The sequence below is a fragment of the Brachyhypopomus gauderio genome, unplaced genomic scaffold, assembly GCF_052324685.1.
Source record: "Brachyhypopomus gauderio isolate BG-103 unplaced genomic scaffold, BGAUD_0.2 sc81, whole genome shotgun sequence".
NCBI classification, from domain to species: Eukaryota; Metazoa; Chordata; class Actinopteri; order Gymnotiformes; family Hypopomidae; genus Brachyhypopomus; species Brachyhypopomus gauderio.
The window spans coordinates 1-17,323 of record NW_027506902.1 but is presented as its reverse complement, the minus strand read 5'-3'; the positions used below and the strand labels follow the sequence as shown (position 1 = coordinate 17,323).

The 17,323-nt window shown below is 43.3% G+C and overlaps 1 pseudogene across 1 annotated transcript in view; it reads left to right on the top strand.

Annotated features, from left to right (window-relative positions):
• Nucleotides 1-12,167, top strand: part of LOC143493047 (complement C3-like) — a 51,766-nt pseudogene extending 39,599 nt beyond the window's left edge. The window contains exons 6-7 of the transcript XR_013125317.1: nt 9,340-9,506; nt 9,831-12,167. The product of XR_013125317.1 is annotated as a complement C3-like (transcript). The remainder of the gene's footprint in view (nt 1-9,339; nt 9,507-9,830) is intronic.
• Nucleotides 12,168-17,323: the final 5,156 nt, after the last annotated feature.

Below are 17,323 nucleotides of genomic sequence, written 5' to 3'. Positions count from 1 at the left end.
TAGTTCTGTAGAAGAGACCTCACTTCACCCTGTTCCTGGTCTGTCAGTGCCGATAAGTCTACAGCCTCTATTCCAGTCTGCACAGAAGTAGTCACCACAGAGGGTCGCATTGTAGCAGTGGTGGACCTAACTTCCATAACCCCAGTAGGAAGACTAACAACCTGAACACTGCTTAAGAACCCAAGGTGTGTGCGTGGGTAAAGAACAACTTCAATGGTTCCTACATTGACGACAGGAACATACACTGTACCCTTATCCACTTGAACTAGGCAGGGAGAGGCCAATAGCCCGGCTGGCAACCCAGCCTCAGGAGGTTCAAAAAGAGCAGAGCGACCAAAAGGTAACTCCGCACAAGTGCTGGCCACTAACTTCATCATACCACCAGGGATTCGCAATGCTCGACCACCTCGGGCTCGCACAATACCCCTAGAGCCTCTAGGCACCTGCAACTCAGACTGATGACACCGCTGCAATGCCTCAATGACTGGGCTAGGAGCTTGCGCCACTACCGGCAAATTGAAAAAGGCTGGACCATGTAAGCCAAACAACTCCTGATAACACTTACTAATAACATTCATCCCCAAAACCCCAGGGACTATGGAGGAAACACCAGGAGGATCCTTCACTACCAGGATGCCACAACCAGGAATCACTTTGCCACACAGTGCCACATCCAACTCCAGATAACCGATGTATGGGATATCAAGCCCATTAGCCGCCCGTAGTTGTAGCCAATGACAGGCCTGGAGACGGTCCTGACCCCAAGGTTCAAACTGCTGCAAAAAGAAACTCTCGGTGACAGTAGACACCATAGAACCCGTGTCCAACAGACAAGAGACTGAAACGCCCCCAATTACAATATCAATGACTGGGCAAGATGACATTAGCCTAGAAACAGTACCTGCCTCAGAGCCCAAAGATACCCCTTCTGAACTGTGGCTCTGCAGCTCAGTGGGCATTAGTTTTCCGACTGCTGATGGTGAGCGGACTCTGCTGCCCTTAAGGGTGGGCCCCGATTGGAGTGCAACACCCGTTCCCCATCACACTCTCTTGCAAAATGACCAGGCCGCTGGCATCGGCGACAAATGACACGCCCTTGTTGAAAGGGACGATTACGTTCTGAGGACGTCTGCAAAGAAGCAACAGTTTGAGTTAACTTATCAAGTTGAGCTTGCTGACGCTTCATCAACTCTTTCAACTCTTGCAACTCAGATGACCTTGACGCACTGGGTGAAACTGAACAGGGACTCCCCTGCACACCATACTGTAAGCCATATGCAGATGGTAGGGAGAGACAACGTCCCCTGGCACCCCCTGGCAATCCTTCCCTCTCCCATCGAATGGCCTCTCCACGCACCTCTAACAATGTGGCAGTGGGCTGCTGCCGAACAAACTGCTTCAACTCTCTACGGAGAGCACCGTCTAAAACATGTTCTACAAACTGATCCCGAAGTAAAACCTGCGCGTTTAACATTCCCTCTGGGGCCTGTTGCTTTACCGGTTCCATCAACGCCATCAATGCTAATGAGAACTCCTGTAATGTTTCCCCTTCCTGCTGTTTTCTTGAGAAAAAGGCCTGCTGTAATGTTACATAAGATTGTGAGCACTCGTAAAGATCTTTTAAAATGGTAAAAATGCTAGCTGGATCCCCCCTCTCTATATTAGAGCGGTACTTTATTTCTTCCCTTGCCTCCCCTTCCAAATGGTCAAAAATAAAGAAAGCCTGATCGGATACCGAGAGATGGCGGGCTCGCATACAAGCTTTAACTTCTTCTATCCATTCCACTATACCGATCCCAGTCTTACCATTAAAAAACGAACATTTACGATCGCGAGGGACAACCACCAAACGCTCCGTAACACTAGCACCCGTTGAAGGGGCATTACTTACACCAACAGGAACAGCTGGGGTAACTACACTAGCACCAGTTGGTACAGTAGCCCTTTCCTGGAGTAATCGCTCATTATCAGCCTTAAGCTGCATGACTAGGTCTCGAAGCTGCTGTATCTCTTCCTCCATTTTAATAGCAGGTGTGCTATAACACAAAAACAACCCAGTCAAACTACCAGTCCCTCAAACAAATGCTGCTGTTTTGTATCAAAAAAAAAAAGAGAAAAAAAAAATAATCAATCCCCAAAACATACAAACTAATACACTCTACGTCTCTGGTACTCAGTGGATCCTGCCGACTACTGCCAAAATGTGGCGAGCAGAACTAACAAAAACCCAAAAAGAAGATGCACGACTACGCCACCTAGGGGAATTTCACCCCAAGGAATTATACTGGGGCAAATGAAAGCCTCAGCACAAACGAAAACCATTAACGAAAAGGACACAAGTTCAAGACCACTGGACCAGAGAGGTAGTTTCAATAATTTCTTTAATATAAAAATATACTTCGACCACTTTATGGATCGTATATAAAAATATATAATTTGCACAGACTCACAATGACAAGTAAAACAAGAGGGAACAGGGCTGCGGCCTTGGTAATTAAGATGAGAGCTATGAGATCACCTCTATACTGTACGCTCACCGTGACCACACTTCACACTCAATACTCTTCACTCACTACCACACCCGTGCACGAGATTCCACCACCTGGGACATCTGCCTCTGTCCGGCCTGCAGCTCCTGCCCTGCACAAACAATCAAATAATTAAACAAAACCCGGACAATAAGAAGACCAATAAGTCACAAACACAACCCAAAAAACCAAACGCTTTGCAGCGCAGTTTGGCACCAACACTATTTAAAGAAACCACGAAACAAATCACACCACCAAATCACTGCAAACGAAAAAGGGATAAAGAAATAAAAACCAGACACTCAACCAAATCAAACATGTAAAACTAAGAAGGTCGCCGCCAAACTGAGCCTAAACACGTAACAGGGAAAACAAATAGAAAACACGAAACACACGATCACTCGAACGACGTGAATCACGAACGGCCCAAACAAAACAGCAGCACTGCCGGCTACTGGAACCACGCGCAAACTTTATTTTTGGGTGAAAGTTGCTGTTGTATTCTCTCCCCTTTATGACTGGAATCCGCTGGTTGCTCCAACAGCCACGGCGAATTCTTCACAACAGCGCGATGACTAAACAAAGGAAAATGAATTAAAAACAAATCCCTTTATTAAAAGTGCCAATAATCAGCAATCCCACCTTACCTAACCAGGTTGTTCTCAAATAGCAACTGCCCACCCGTGGTAGATATCAGCACAGTAATTCTCTTGACGCGCCCACCGAACTGCGACGAAACAGCAGAGCATGTCAATTCTCCGCGCACAGCACTTACTGATAATCAGACGCCCAAAAGAAGCGCCATACCTCGACGGTATTAAGCTGGTCCAACAATGATGACTCGCCACCATTAGAGGTGCTGGAAAAACCTGATGACAGCAGGGGATCTGCCCACATAACCACACCCCTGCTATTTATAACCCCAGGATACACCTACCCCGCGACTCACACGGCTCCACCACAATTTGTAATTAGGGAGGGAATTAGTGAGATTACCCCCAAAAATCCCACTCTGCCACACATGCGTTTTTTTTTTTTTTTTTTTACAAATGAACAATTAATAAATGTGAAAACAAGCAAAGTCCACATAATCATAATTTCATTGTTTAATAATATTAGTCAAATTAATAATTCTTATAATAACAACACACAACACCTCTCACCCGCGCGCCAACCCGCCCTCCCGCACGCGCTCTGCGCACCTCGTTACTGTTTCTCTGTGGGGAAAAAGACACCACAGAGTGAGTGACATCTCTTCGAAAAGACGTCAAAAAGGCAAAAGTCCTCTGGTGCCCAGGGTAGTAAAAGGAGAAAAGTGGAGGAAGAAAGGTGGCAAAAAAACAGGTAATATAATGGTAATATGTGGTGAATTAACACTATACCATTGGCGTCAGGGACTTCAACGCCTTCTCTGAAGGTTAATTGATCTTTAAAAGGATGCTTTATCTATTATATGTAATATATGTTAATAACGCTTCACCAATAATTTGTATTTTCCCTATAAATCGGCTTTCAAATCCACTTTTCGTGCATGTGATGGAAAAAAAAAACTTAGTGCTGAAATAAAAAATCAACCAATCAGAATATTTCACACTGTTGTTTCTAGGTAAAAGAGAGAAAGGCCCTCCCCCCAGGAACTTCTGTTTATCTGTCACCTACCCTTGTCTTTTACATTGAGAGCTTTTATTATAGATATAGCAGTTTTATCAACCAATCATATTATCGAAATAGAATCGTGGGGGCGTGCTCCAATTGTCTCTCATTTTATTTGAAACAAATCCAAAATGTTGCCAATTTGAAACTGTTGTGTTTTTCTTCTAAACCAGCTCTCTTGACTCACAACTAACACTCAATCGTCATTGTGGCTTTTCCCCTCTGTATGATCTTAGTGAAAACCGCCACTGTCATCATACTGCCCAATCCTAGTAGGTGCTATTATTAGCTTAGCTCAGCAAGTTTTTTAAATAAATATATATTAAAACACACATATGCTCCTCTGTTCATTGCAGATGCACTTTTGAAATAATAATGTTGCAGTAGGCAAATTGCCCTAATTTGCACTGGTGGTAGTTGTTGTTTTTTTTTTTTTTTACATTTATTATTTATATTTAAAAGTTGTTCTCTGCACTACGGTATGTAAAATTTTTTTTTAAATATTTTTTGTGCAACACCTTTATATTTATTGCTTGTTATATGGTAATATTTAAGTCATTTGCTTTTTATTTGTTTCTTTAATAGTGACACAATCAACCCAATGATTGATGATACAGGGGGCACCAACCACAATCTCGCCTAGGGCACCACATTGGTCAGGGCCGGCTCTGCACACAGTAGTTCCTTTCTGCCTTACTCAAAGCGCAACTGTAGTACCCTACAACACGCTCAGTGCCATCGTGCACCTGAGAGAGTACGCCTCCGATGCCATGGTCGCTCGCGTCCGTATCAATGACAAACTCCCTGCCAAAATCAGGGCATGCCAGTATGGGTGCGCTACACAGCCTTTCCTTCAGTCCCATAAACGCGCTCTCACACCTGGGTGACCACACAAACTTGCCCCCAGTGAGGCCGTGAAGCGGCGCTGCAACCTCCGCGAATCCACACACGAACTTTCTATAGTAAGAGGCCAGAACCTGTTTTGTGTTCGTTGGGCGAGGCCAGTTTTTCACCGCCTCTGTTTTTGCCGGGTCCGTACCGATGCCCTCGCTACTGATAACGTGACCCAGAAAATTAAGCCGCCGTTGTAGCAGGTTGCTCGGTTAGGGGAACCTGCCAATACCCACTGCGCAAGTCTAGGGAGGTAAACCATGCAGAGCCTGTGAGCAGCTCGAGGGACTCGTCGATCCTCGGCAGCGGGTACGCGTCGAGTTTCGTGACTGCATTGAGTCGCCTGTAGTCCACACAGAACCTCCAGTCACCATTTTTCTTCTGCACCAGGACCACAGGAGAGGCCCACGGGCTACTCGAAGGCTCAATAATGCTGGCTTCAGCCATGCTATTAATTAGCTCCTCCGCCATTCTACGCCTCGTGAGTCCACATTTCGCGAACGGCCCTAGTGACCTCTGGGCGTTCCAGCCCGTCCCGTTTGCTGCGCTCGTGTGTTAGTCTGCTCCCCAAGTGCACCCCCAACGGTACACCACCAAACGAAATAGCCCCGGTACCGCAGTGCACAGCCGCCCCTGCACGCCTCAACAAATCTAAACCCAGGATGCACTCATAACAGGTGTGGCCTAGCCAAAACTTCTGGATAAATGGGCCCAAGCCGAAGTCTACGCTCGCCACAGTGTGGTCATGGAGCATCACCCTTTCCCCCGACACTGTAACGAGGTTAAGATGCTCCCTAATAACCTTAGCCTCAGCCCCAACTGTCGTATCGCAACACAGAAACGGCTGACCCCGTATCAAGGCACTCACCTGTCGGCCGTTTATTTTCAGGGGAGTGTAGAATCCATTGACTCCCAGGCGACGCGAGGAAACCGAGGCCCCGAGCGTACATTCCGACGCCTTGTGGCCTGGCGACCCGCAACTCCAGCACACCATCACCCGGCGCCCCGCTGGTTCTCGCCTCGGTCTCACATTGGCTGCCGGACCCAATGTGGCCAGTGACGCACGACCCTGTCAGCCAGTCCGTTGGCTGTCGCTCTCCCGTTGTTCTCCCCTGTCTTGTCACACTGCGTCCATCAGCATGGCTCCGTATCTCCCATTGTAATTCCTCCTCCTTTTGAAGCAGCCGTCTGTCCACCTCAGCGATCTGGTCCATTATCTCACGCAGATCAAGCCGAGGCCCACTTGACAACATTTGTCGTGGCGGCGAAGAAAGGAGTCTCACGCGAAGAGCTCATTTCAACAGGAGATGTGTTTTATTGAGAACCTCATATGTTGTTTAACATTTTTTTACTGCTCTTTATGGCAACTACCCCACTCAGCTGCACTCACTTCACGGTGAGGGTGTTCCTATGTTTTCCCCAGGGGATCATACCTGTCAAGTTTTGTATAAAAAAATACGGGACATTTCCCGTATATGAAGTCATCGCCTTATTTGCATAATCGGTTATTTGCTTATAGCTGCAATTGAGGCTGTAGGAGAGACGAAAACATCTTTGGAGTGACAAAAAAGAAAAAACACCCCAAATATGTTTTGAACTACAAATGTGACTAAACCCGCCAGTTTTCAATTTTTATTATTTTTTTAAAGCATTCATGTGCCGCGCCAAACAGAATTCTGTCAGTAGCCTCCCGAGAACTGCCACCTGCAGTAGTCTAGGTGGCAGTTCTCGCGAGGCTAGTGATAGAATTCTGTTTGGCGTGGCACATGAATGCTTTAAAAAATAATAAAAATTGAAAACTGAAAATACGGGGAAAAAAAATACGGGATGACGCCGGGACAGAGCGGTAAAATACGGGATTTTCCCAGCCAAAACGGGACACTTGACAGGTATGCACGGAACAAACACATATTTGTCCCCAACAACCATAACTAAAAACATCAACATAACGATCAACTCACTTATTTTAAACTGACTATTTACAATTCCCAGTCTCTCTCTCTCTCTCATCTCCCAGCCTCCTCTGCTGACATGTGGGCGGGCTCAGTCCGTGTGCCCGGCGCCGTCACATAATACTTTATAAATGTGTTTGTAACGTGCGAGAACTAGGAGAAGGACACAAATGCTGCTGAGAGTCAGATTTATTGGAAGGAGCAGGAGTTACCTCCTGTCAGAGTCCTGCACGGGTCCGTTTTTTGAGACCTGTACCCACCCATACCCGCAGAGTACAGCACCTACCCATCCGCGAACCCGTGGCTATTTCAAAGTTAAATCCGTACCCGCCCGGACCCGTTAATATTCTACCCATTACCCGCCCGTGAAGAATCACACAATTTGAAAGTATTCCTATAGAGCACTTTATTTTTCAACACGCCTCTGAAAAAACGTCAGTACAACACAAAATAAAATCTAAGGTTGCTGTGCAGGAGCAGTATTCCTATCTATAAGTAGCAACTGGTAAAACGCAAGAAAATGTATGTAGCCAACCGGTGCCATAACACAATGCAAAACGAGAGGGAACAAATGCCAGTATAACAACTAAATAAAACCGCATAGGTTCACAGTGGTAGTAGTTGCCAATCTGCTGTGGCGGGAGCAGCACGCTAAGTTCTCTCTCGTCATTTTTCCTTGTTCTAGCATGGCCACCCATTTAGCTTTGTAACCACCAAGCAAGCTACAATAAATGCCCGGTACTGCGTTATAACCAGCCTCTGCTCATGTTTCCGCTGGAAAAGAACCAAAGTTTGGGTATTACCCAGGGGGGTGTTATTTTAACAGGGGGGATGCATCCCCCCCAGTGGTGTAGTTGGAGTGTGTAGGGGGGAGCAGCGACGTTCACCACAACCCCCCCGCTCAACAACTTATGACCCTGCCACACCAAAAAAACGACCCCCCACTTATTTTTTTAGGACTACACCACTGGTATTACCCCAGAACGGGTGAAGAGTAAAGTTCAGCCCGCTCTGGCCAACGAAGCTACGGTATAAGTAAGCTCCCCCTGAGCTTCGCCACCACGATCAGGAGGCGGTAATCAGGCAAAAAGTAACGTTCATTACGTAGCAAATAAAAGCCTACTAAAAATCACCACTTATTCACGTGCTACCCACCCGTATTTAACTTACCCGCCCGGATACCCACCCGTAAAATTACGGTATGTGTAAATCCCACCCGTTTCAGCATCTATTTCCCGTACCTGTGGGTACCCGACCCGGTGCAGGACTCTACCTCCTGTCTCCTAACCAGATCAGCTCGAATCGCTCTTGAACAGCAAGGCATTACATTTACATACACACACAAACAGTTTCCAGACAAACAAACACTGCCGATGCAATGATAAAATTCCTTGGGTGAACGATAGCACAACAAACTCATTGACTAACACCTCTCCGACATGACAGAGAATACACCAAAGACGAACAGGTTATCACACAAACAGTAAACAAACAAACGCATTCAAAATGGAAATACAATTAACCGGACTAACGCAAAACAGACTTAGCGAATGCAACTACCCTTACTAACGAACGATCAGGAGACAATAACAAAAAGACTCAATAAGGAACACAAAAACTAAACATATGATGATCAATGAAACAGCTAGAAACAGATCTAACAGAATAGACTAAACGCTAAACATACAACAATCAAGGAGAAAAACCAAGGACAGATCCGATAACGAACACAGGGAACAGAACACACAAACTCTCGCAACAGTAGGTTAACCAAACTGACTTACAAGGAAAGACTGGGCACACGGGAATATAAACCAAACACATCAAGGAGTGTTTTGACAGCTGATCAGGACTAATAATGGGCGGCGGGATCAAGGGGCGTGACAGGGGAACGCTACGGAGATTCAACTAAAAACGAAACTAAGGGAAACATGAAGACCTCACATAGGTTGGGGCGGAGTAGATGTTACAGTGTTTATTGTGTAGAATTAGGCAAAAGAGGCTGTGTCCCAACTATACCACATTTTCAGTAATTGCTGGCATTGTCTTTTGCCAGGAAAAATTTTCAGTCAAATGAAAATGTCTTGCTTTAACCCATGATCAAAGTTCACATGAGCTAATTTCTATGGTACTCTTGAATACTATTGATTCAGCTACATGGAGAAAACTGGGGTTGAAGTACAAAAAACTACTGCATTTACCTGTATGATTAGCAATCCTTGCAAAAACATCCAAAAAGTGTGAAATACTATTGGATTACTAATGGATAATGAAGTCCTATAAAGTCCCAAACTGGTCTCTTTGCAATGGTTCAGATCCCTGATAGCAGAGGCTACATCAGTGATGACCCCCTGGAGAAGCAGTATGTGTACCTGCTGGCAGTTTCCCTCAAGTGTGTTGGAGAAGGTTGTCATGGTTTCCTTCCAGTCAGGCTACATATTCATTCAGACAGACAAGTCCATCTACACACCGAGCAGCACAGGTAATACAGTCTTAACACACCAACAACATGCTAAATGCTGCTCCCAAATGGCCAAACTATAAACTGCTTGTATGCAATGATTTTAAATGAAACAGTCCTGAGGCTGGACCTGCATCCTTTCTTGAAAGAAAGCAACAAACAAACTCACTACTAAATAAATTAAAGGATTGATTCATAAACAAACAACAGGTAAACAAAGTAACAAGTAAAGACATACTGACTTAAGCTGTTATTCAAAAGCTGTCCTCAAGTTTAGTTTAAAATCAACACACTGACCTGTTCAAATCAAACTGGCCCATATTTGTTTGTATCTTTCTCTTCCAGTCCAATACAGGATCTTCTCAGTAACTCCTGATCTGCAGCCTCTGGATGAGGGTGGCGTGTCGGTGGAAATCATAGTAAGGCGAGTTCTAGGTAGCACATTCAGGTAAAACTGGGTAGTACAATCAGCACAGAGGGCTGAGTTTTTGGCTGTTATTACAGCACTAAGCTGGATGGAAGGCAAGGAAGTTAACATCTGTACACACTCTGCGTACGTGGTAGGAGTGGTTCATGTAGAACTCTGTACAAAGAGAGCAGGTTACACCACTTCAGGAGGTAAATTCATTAAATGATAAGAAGATGTAAAAGGTGTTACTGTTGGTAAGAGTTGCTATCATTAAATGTTCAAGTTATCAAAAGGGGGCAATTTAATACAGAGTGAATGCAGCTACGGACGTGGCCGCTAAAAAGAGGCAGGATATGTTACAGGAGCCCATCAGATGGTTTGCAGGGCAGAGGACAGTGGTCTCCTCTGCCATAGGATTCAGAGCTACGTAAACTACAGGAAAAATGTTGTGGTTAAACAAAGGTGGTAAATGAGGTAAGGAGGTTTGGAAAGGACCTAGAGACCGTTTTACCAAGTCAATTGATTAATTCAGTGTTGTCTGAAGCACAAGGGGTAGCAAAAATGAAGGAAAATGTGTTACTGGTCACATCCATATTTAACTGACTTAATAGCAGACTGGACTGAAAATGTGAATATCTGTAATGCACATAACTTGTGTTTTAAGACCAGGTCTAAGCAAGTTTCCTGGGCAATAGGAGCCAGGAGAGGAGATCCAGACTGACTACACTGACATATTAATACCAGTACGGGGACTAAGGTATTTGTTAGTGACTGTGGATAAATTCTTATGTTGGGTCTGCAAAATGTTGATAAAATTACTGGATACTGCACCATTGTATAATAAATTAAGTGTACTCAGATAATGGGATGCACTTCACTAGCTAGAAGCTAAAATTTGTGGAACAAAATTTGGGTTTGAGACACAAATATGGGTTGGTTTATCATTCTCAATCTCAGGGTAAATTGGAAAGGATAAATGGTAACAAAGGATAAAGGAAAAGATATGTGCACAAATGTATGTGTTTGTATTGTTGGCCAGAAGATCTTCAGTGAAGTTTGTTACAGGATTCACTCCGTATGAGCTCATATGACAGTGAGAAGTTTTCGGGGGCCCCCCAACGCGCTTGCGACATCCGACAGGAAAACCACAAGGTTGCACAAATAATGGTAAAATGCATTAAAAAGCTGTCTGTGAAGGTTATTCTGTCCAGGCGTAAGGAGGAGTCAGAATCAACGCCATGAGCAGATCCACCAGTCACCAAGTCATTGAGAAGACATCACACGCCATCCAATTGAAGGGCAAAGGAGAAATGTGGTATCACTTCAGCCAGTGCCGACCATCAGAACCATTGAGCGCGCAGAGATACGGAGCTCTCAAACAACGAGTTAAAATAACACTAGCCTCTGTGCCCGTATGATTGTTAACCTTGTAAATCCTGTAAAGCGATTTGTGACAACATGTGTTGTGAAAAGCACTATACAAATATATTTGATTTGATTTTGATTTGAATGTGAAGCCATAAAATGTTTGTCTCACCAGGACATTCAGGGGACTGCCCCCTGTATGAGGGTCCATGGTGGGTCAAGGCCTTTATTATCTTAATAGTAACTGTAAAATTGTTGTTGTATTCCATGCGTAAGAAACTTAGTGTGATGCTTTATCAGCACTGTGATTGATGATGTCACTGTTGTATCATGGGGAGTCAGATGAGAGGGTAACATTGGAAGATATTTTGTGATCTCTGTTTTCTCAGAGATCAAGAGAGGGTCTGTTGTGATTTTGGGTTTATTTTTGCTTAGCACTAGCATTAGCAACAATATATTTTGCTTACCATTAACATAATATAGTAATTAAATATAACTACTGCATTAGATGTGTTTAAGCTGCAAACCCTAAGAAGGGCCTTGGGAAATCATGATGTGTAAGGAGTTTCAAAGGGAAGATGACCCGGTCAACAGGAAGTTGAGGACCGCAGTGTTAGACTGATAAAGGAGAAGTACAACATACCGGTGTAGGACAGCATCCCTTTGAACAGATATTCTAATATGTTGAAACAAATGGAAAAGTCATGTCTGCTTGAACAGCAAAATCATGTTTGCTCAAACGACAACACCATGTAAGGTATAGAAGATCTAAGCGTTTGGGGGCGGAGAAATCGTATATAAAGACGGCATGTACAAACACTTGTTGGGTCTCTCTGATGTAAATGTTAGGATGTGAGATCCCCAGAGATATCTCTGTTTTAATAAAGGCCTTTTTGTTATTGCTATAATTTTGGTATGGTGGTTCCTGCTATCTCCTTCCCATCAAACGAACACGCTGGGCTAAAGTGGTAGGTAGAAGTTTAAAGCCCCTCAACACCAGCCACATACATACTGCTGTCTCTTAGGCCTTCACACTATCTGCATTGTATTGTTTTGTTTCACTGGTCTCTGTACTCCCTAGTTTTTTGTTCCTATTTATTGATGGCCAACCCTGATCTTGAAAGGTGCTATAAAAATAAACATTATTTATTAATACAGTTTGTATCGGATATATAGATTTTGGATTATTTTTCTTGTCATTAGTTGTGCCACACACACACACACACACACAATGTGCTGTGACCTTGTGATGCAGAAATGCCCTCTAATGGTCATGAAGATTACTCAGTTCTTTACATACACACACTTTCTGACACACACATATATGTAAACACTAGTTTAAGGGTAGGGTAATGTCCTAACTTTTTCCTCCATTAAAATGTAATACACATTTTTGTTTTGTTCATATTATTTATTCAGGAGTAAAACAATGTTAGTTTTTGTTTGTTTATTGTTTGTTGTGCAATTAAATCACACTTTCCCAGAAAAACAAGATTGGACAATGATATGTGAACATTTCTTAATAAAGTGCTGACTATTTAATGTGGAGTGTATATCTAAACTATATATAGGGAGGGAGATACACATGATAGGGATGGTTTCCTGGAGTTCTTCCTTTTGTTGTGAGGTGAAACACATTTCACATGACAACTGATATGACTATGTGGACGTCTTTGACACAAAATGATTGGACTTCACAACTCAGAAAAAATCTGCACTATGAAGACTTGTGGGAACTTGTGGGAACCTGTGAAACCTGTGAACCTGTGTAGGAACCTTTGGCTCAACAGCTTGGAATTGACAGCAGTGATATTTGGTACAATCCCAAAGCTTAGTTTTCAAACATGAAGTGATACTTTGGCACTGAAAAATGTGCATGATGATGCTGAAGTATGAAGGAACCCTTTTATGCCCTCTCCTTCAAAATGCAGTCTCTTTTCTTTCTTTCTTTCTTTCTCTTTATTGCTCTCTCTCTCATTCTATATATCTCTCTCATTCACTCTTACATTTGCTTGTCATGCTGTCCAAGTCTGATCCTCGACACAAGGTTGATCCAAGAACAAGCAAAAGTGAGATCTAGACTGCATTTCATCAAATGCTTGTATATAGAGGAGACTATCAGTAGGCCTCAATGCCACTAATCCACACAATCTGGCTAATTGCTGCCCCCTCCTCCCTCCACACACACACACACACACAGCAGAGTCACCTTCCTACATATTTCTTCTGTCCCCATCTGACCCAAAACTGTCCCGCTACTGTCATTACACACTGACCCACCTTCACCCTGGATCTCATCTGCTCAGTACCATAAATCTGCATTCATGTTTAGATGAGCTCTAGATAAGCTCTACATTAGCTCTAAACCTGCTGTTCCAGTGCTATGGAAGCTTTGGTTGCTACATCATCATATTTTTAACACAGACCTGCTAACATTATGACTCACCCTCAGGACGGTTTGTTGGTCATTTCTTTGATGTTCGGTGACTGGGAAGGATTTGGATCCAGTTACAGGGTCTTGTTCTCCTAAGCGCAGGTGAGCAGAGTTATTGCTAAAGCTACACTACATGGGCCCCTTTCTTACAATCCCTGACTAACCAGCTCATCATAATCAAACACCTGCTGAGAGGAGGGGGTGGGGGTCTAAGAAGGAGGAGGGGAGAGGGGGATGAAGGAGTGTCCAGCTCAAAAGAGCAAGGACCAGAGCCCAGGGAAGGTGGCTTAACACACACACACACACACACACACACACACACAGATAACACTCTGATTGGCAGTTAGAGGTTCAGTACACAGTACGTTCGCACACTTCTCAGCACACATTCTCGCATCCATCCGTCCGTATCTCATTCATCCACCTCTGCACTCTTTAGTTTATAGATAGCTTAGTGATGGAGGGACGGCCCTTGTAAGACAGCTCTCACTCACACTTCTTGATAGAGCTACAATTCTACATCGAAGTACTACAGTGGCCAATCAGAAGCTGGACATTTATCTGATACATTCCCAGAAGGCACACCCTCTCTAGCCCTCTCCCCCACACAGCAGACAGAAAGATGAAAAGATGCCCATTTCTCTGCAAACACGCCCATATGGCAGCGTGAACCTGAGCCATACTCTTCTCTCCCCTCACACCTCACCCTCCCTCTCCACATACCTTCTGATGGAGCTGAAAAGTGTGGCTGTGGTGATGTCACTGGTTGCCTGGCAACAGCTGTCCCTGGACTACCCATGACTAAGGCTGCGGCGGGAACATTTTGGATTATCCAGGCATGTCAGGTTCGTCAAGCCCATGTCTGAGCTCTCATCTCCGTGAGAATCACCCTCTACACACACACACACACACACACACACACACACACACACACACACACACACACACACACACATACACACACACACGCACACAAACAAACACACACACACACACACACAAACACACACACACACACACACACACACACACACACACACACACACACATTCTGACCCGTCAGTAGCTAATAAGATGTTTGCATGGGCTCGGTGACAGTGCAGATGATGCAGGGCCTGATGACACAGCACATTCACACACACACACACACACACACACACACACACACACTCTACAGGCTTGCGCACACACGCATCTCCAGCGCATGGTCACACACACCACATGGGCCCACTGTTCATAAGCATGCCTCCATTTCATACAGAGGTCATCAGTGCACTAGAACAAGCCTGACTTCAGGTCTCCATGTTCAGTCTGACTGCAGGTTTCAGTGACATTTTCTCTGATCTTAGACATTTTAACATATAAATATTAAGAAGTAATAGCCATATATTTTAATTATAGCTGCAAAATTATTTATATAAAGCTCTACCTGTGAGACGTTTGGGCACCTTCCTGTGGAAAGCAGTGACCTTTAAACAGTGAGCAGACTAAAGTCCGATCTGTTTATTTATGGTATAAATGCGTGACAGGATAACTTTTCATGCTATTATAAAATGTATTACAGTTTTTCTCAGTTGATTTGGTTCATTTCTCACATCATGCTTTACATTGGCATCACAACTAGTGCATTTCTCAAAACAGTTAGTGCAAACAGCAAAACTCAATGAAATACCGGCAAAATCACATACTTCACTCAAAATTCTTTGTTTTTGCCCCAAAATCAAATATTTAGGTCAGTCGATTTGTCAGTGCCATCAGAATATCTAGTCTATGTGCCATTGCCTATGAACAAGGCAGTCAAAATACTTAGTCATGTTGTCAGTGCAACTATAAGTCACAGTCTGTGCAGACTGTATATTCTGATGGAAACTAGCTATGCTTTTGATTTCAAGAACGCTGCACATTCTGTGGTGTATCAAATACATGTTACACACATAAAACTTACATGGAACACAAAGTTACACATGACTGTATGTGGGAGACTGATAGAAAGATATTGGACTGGAATCAAATTTGTACAGCAATATTGTTTGACTGTATTGTTCGCACTGCAATTTGTTGACAAAAAAAAATTCGACTGAAATTCAGAAAAGACAGACAACTGACTGGAGAAAACTGCAAAATTAGAAACTTATTCTACACATTCAAAACAACCTAAGCACATACAGCCTCCTCTTGTTGTGTGAAAATGGAACCTCTGCCTCCCCATGAGCTAGTCTTGATATCATATATGGTATAAGAAAAAAAAAGAATAACATGTCAGAATTTACGTCAATGTGCAGCATTACAGCAGAGAGCACATTTCTGAATTACATACATGTTTTCTCTATGAAATGTTTGAACGATTGAAGACACAGTTGTTCTTCCAATATTCGGCTGCACCCAGCAAGCATGGTCCACAATTGTTGCCCTTATTTCACTGTTTTGTCCCCTCAGCCTTACACCACACAGTCTTACCCCTCTACACCATATATTCTTACTCCTCTACACCACACATTCTTACCCCTCTACACCAGTCTTACCCCTCTACACCAGTTTTACTCCTCTACACCACACAGTCTTACTCCTCTACACCACACAGTCTTACCTCTCTACACCACACAGTCTTACTTCTCGTATTTGCTGTTCACCCTGTACATGGCCTTGTCTTTCCATTATGAGACTTTGTGATAATGCAGTGTTTAGCGTCTATAAATGTTTGCCAATTACAGTAAAGGTTCATGAGACACACCTCTGACTTATGGTGGAGACCATTGGTTGATCTAAGCCTTCACCAATTCCCTTTCTTACTGTAACTGAATGTTCACTTGTAAACAATTTAATCAAATTAGGATAAATTAACAAAATGTAACAAAAAATAACCTAAATAAATAAATGTAAAATGATGCCTTAGAGATTATGACAACATGTTCAGCACTTTTGCATATAATGACCTAGGCGATGACCTAAAGACTAAATGTTTGGGAGGGTAAGACAATTCAACAGACAATCCGTACAACACATTTTGAGAAACATGACATAAGCAACACATAATGTAAAAAACAACAGACAACTGCCCATGTCCATTTGCAATATGTACAAAAGCATTTGCAAAATGTTAAACACCAGGAGAAATTCAATTATGATGTGCACAAGTGACAAGGAGATGTGGAGACTAAATGAACTGTTTTGAGAATTTCAATTCTGATATGAGAAATGAACCAAACTGACTGAGAAAAACTGTAATATAGGTGTCACATTGTCAAGCATAGTACTGTAACTCTAAAAAAAAAAGCGTAATCTTTAAGGTTGGGCTTGACTGCCACCTAGTGATAAAAGTTGGAATTGAAAATAAATCGACTGGAAAAAACTGCTGACAATGTATTTTTATTAGCACTATGAACTGAGGTGGCAATCATTTATTTTACTCTTAATTAGGTCAGGTGGATTAATAATCTCCATTATAAATTAATAATCTACATTTTATGTATAAATATGGCCCCCATATCTCTAAATAAAACTCCGAATATGTCGAGTACCGAGGCGGACGAGTTCCAAGGTTGTATACAGAACAATATGCAGAAATACTGACCAATGGAAACATATCAAAATCTATTCATATGATGCAGGGGTGCAGACAGGGGGACCTTT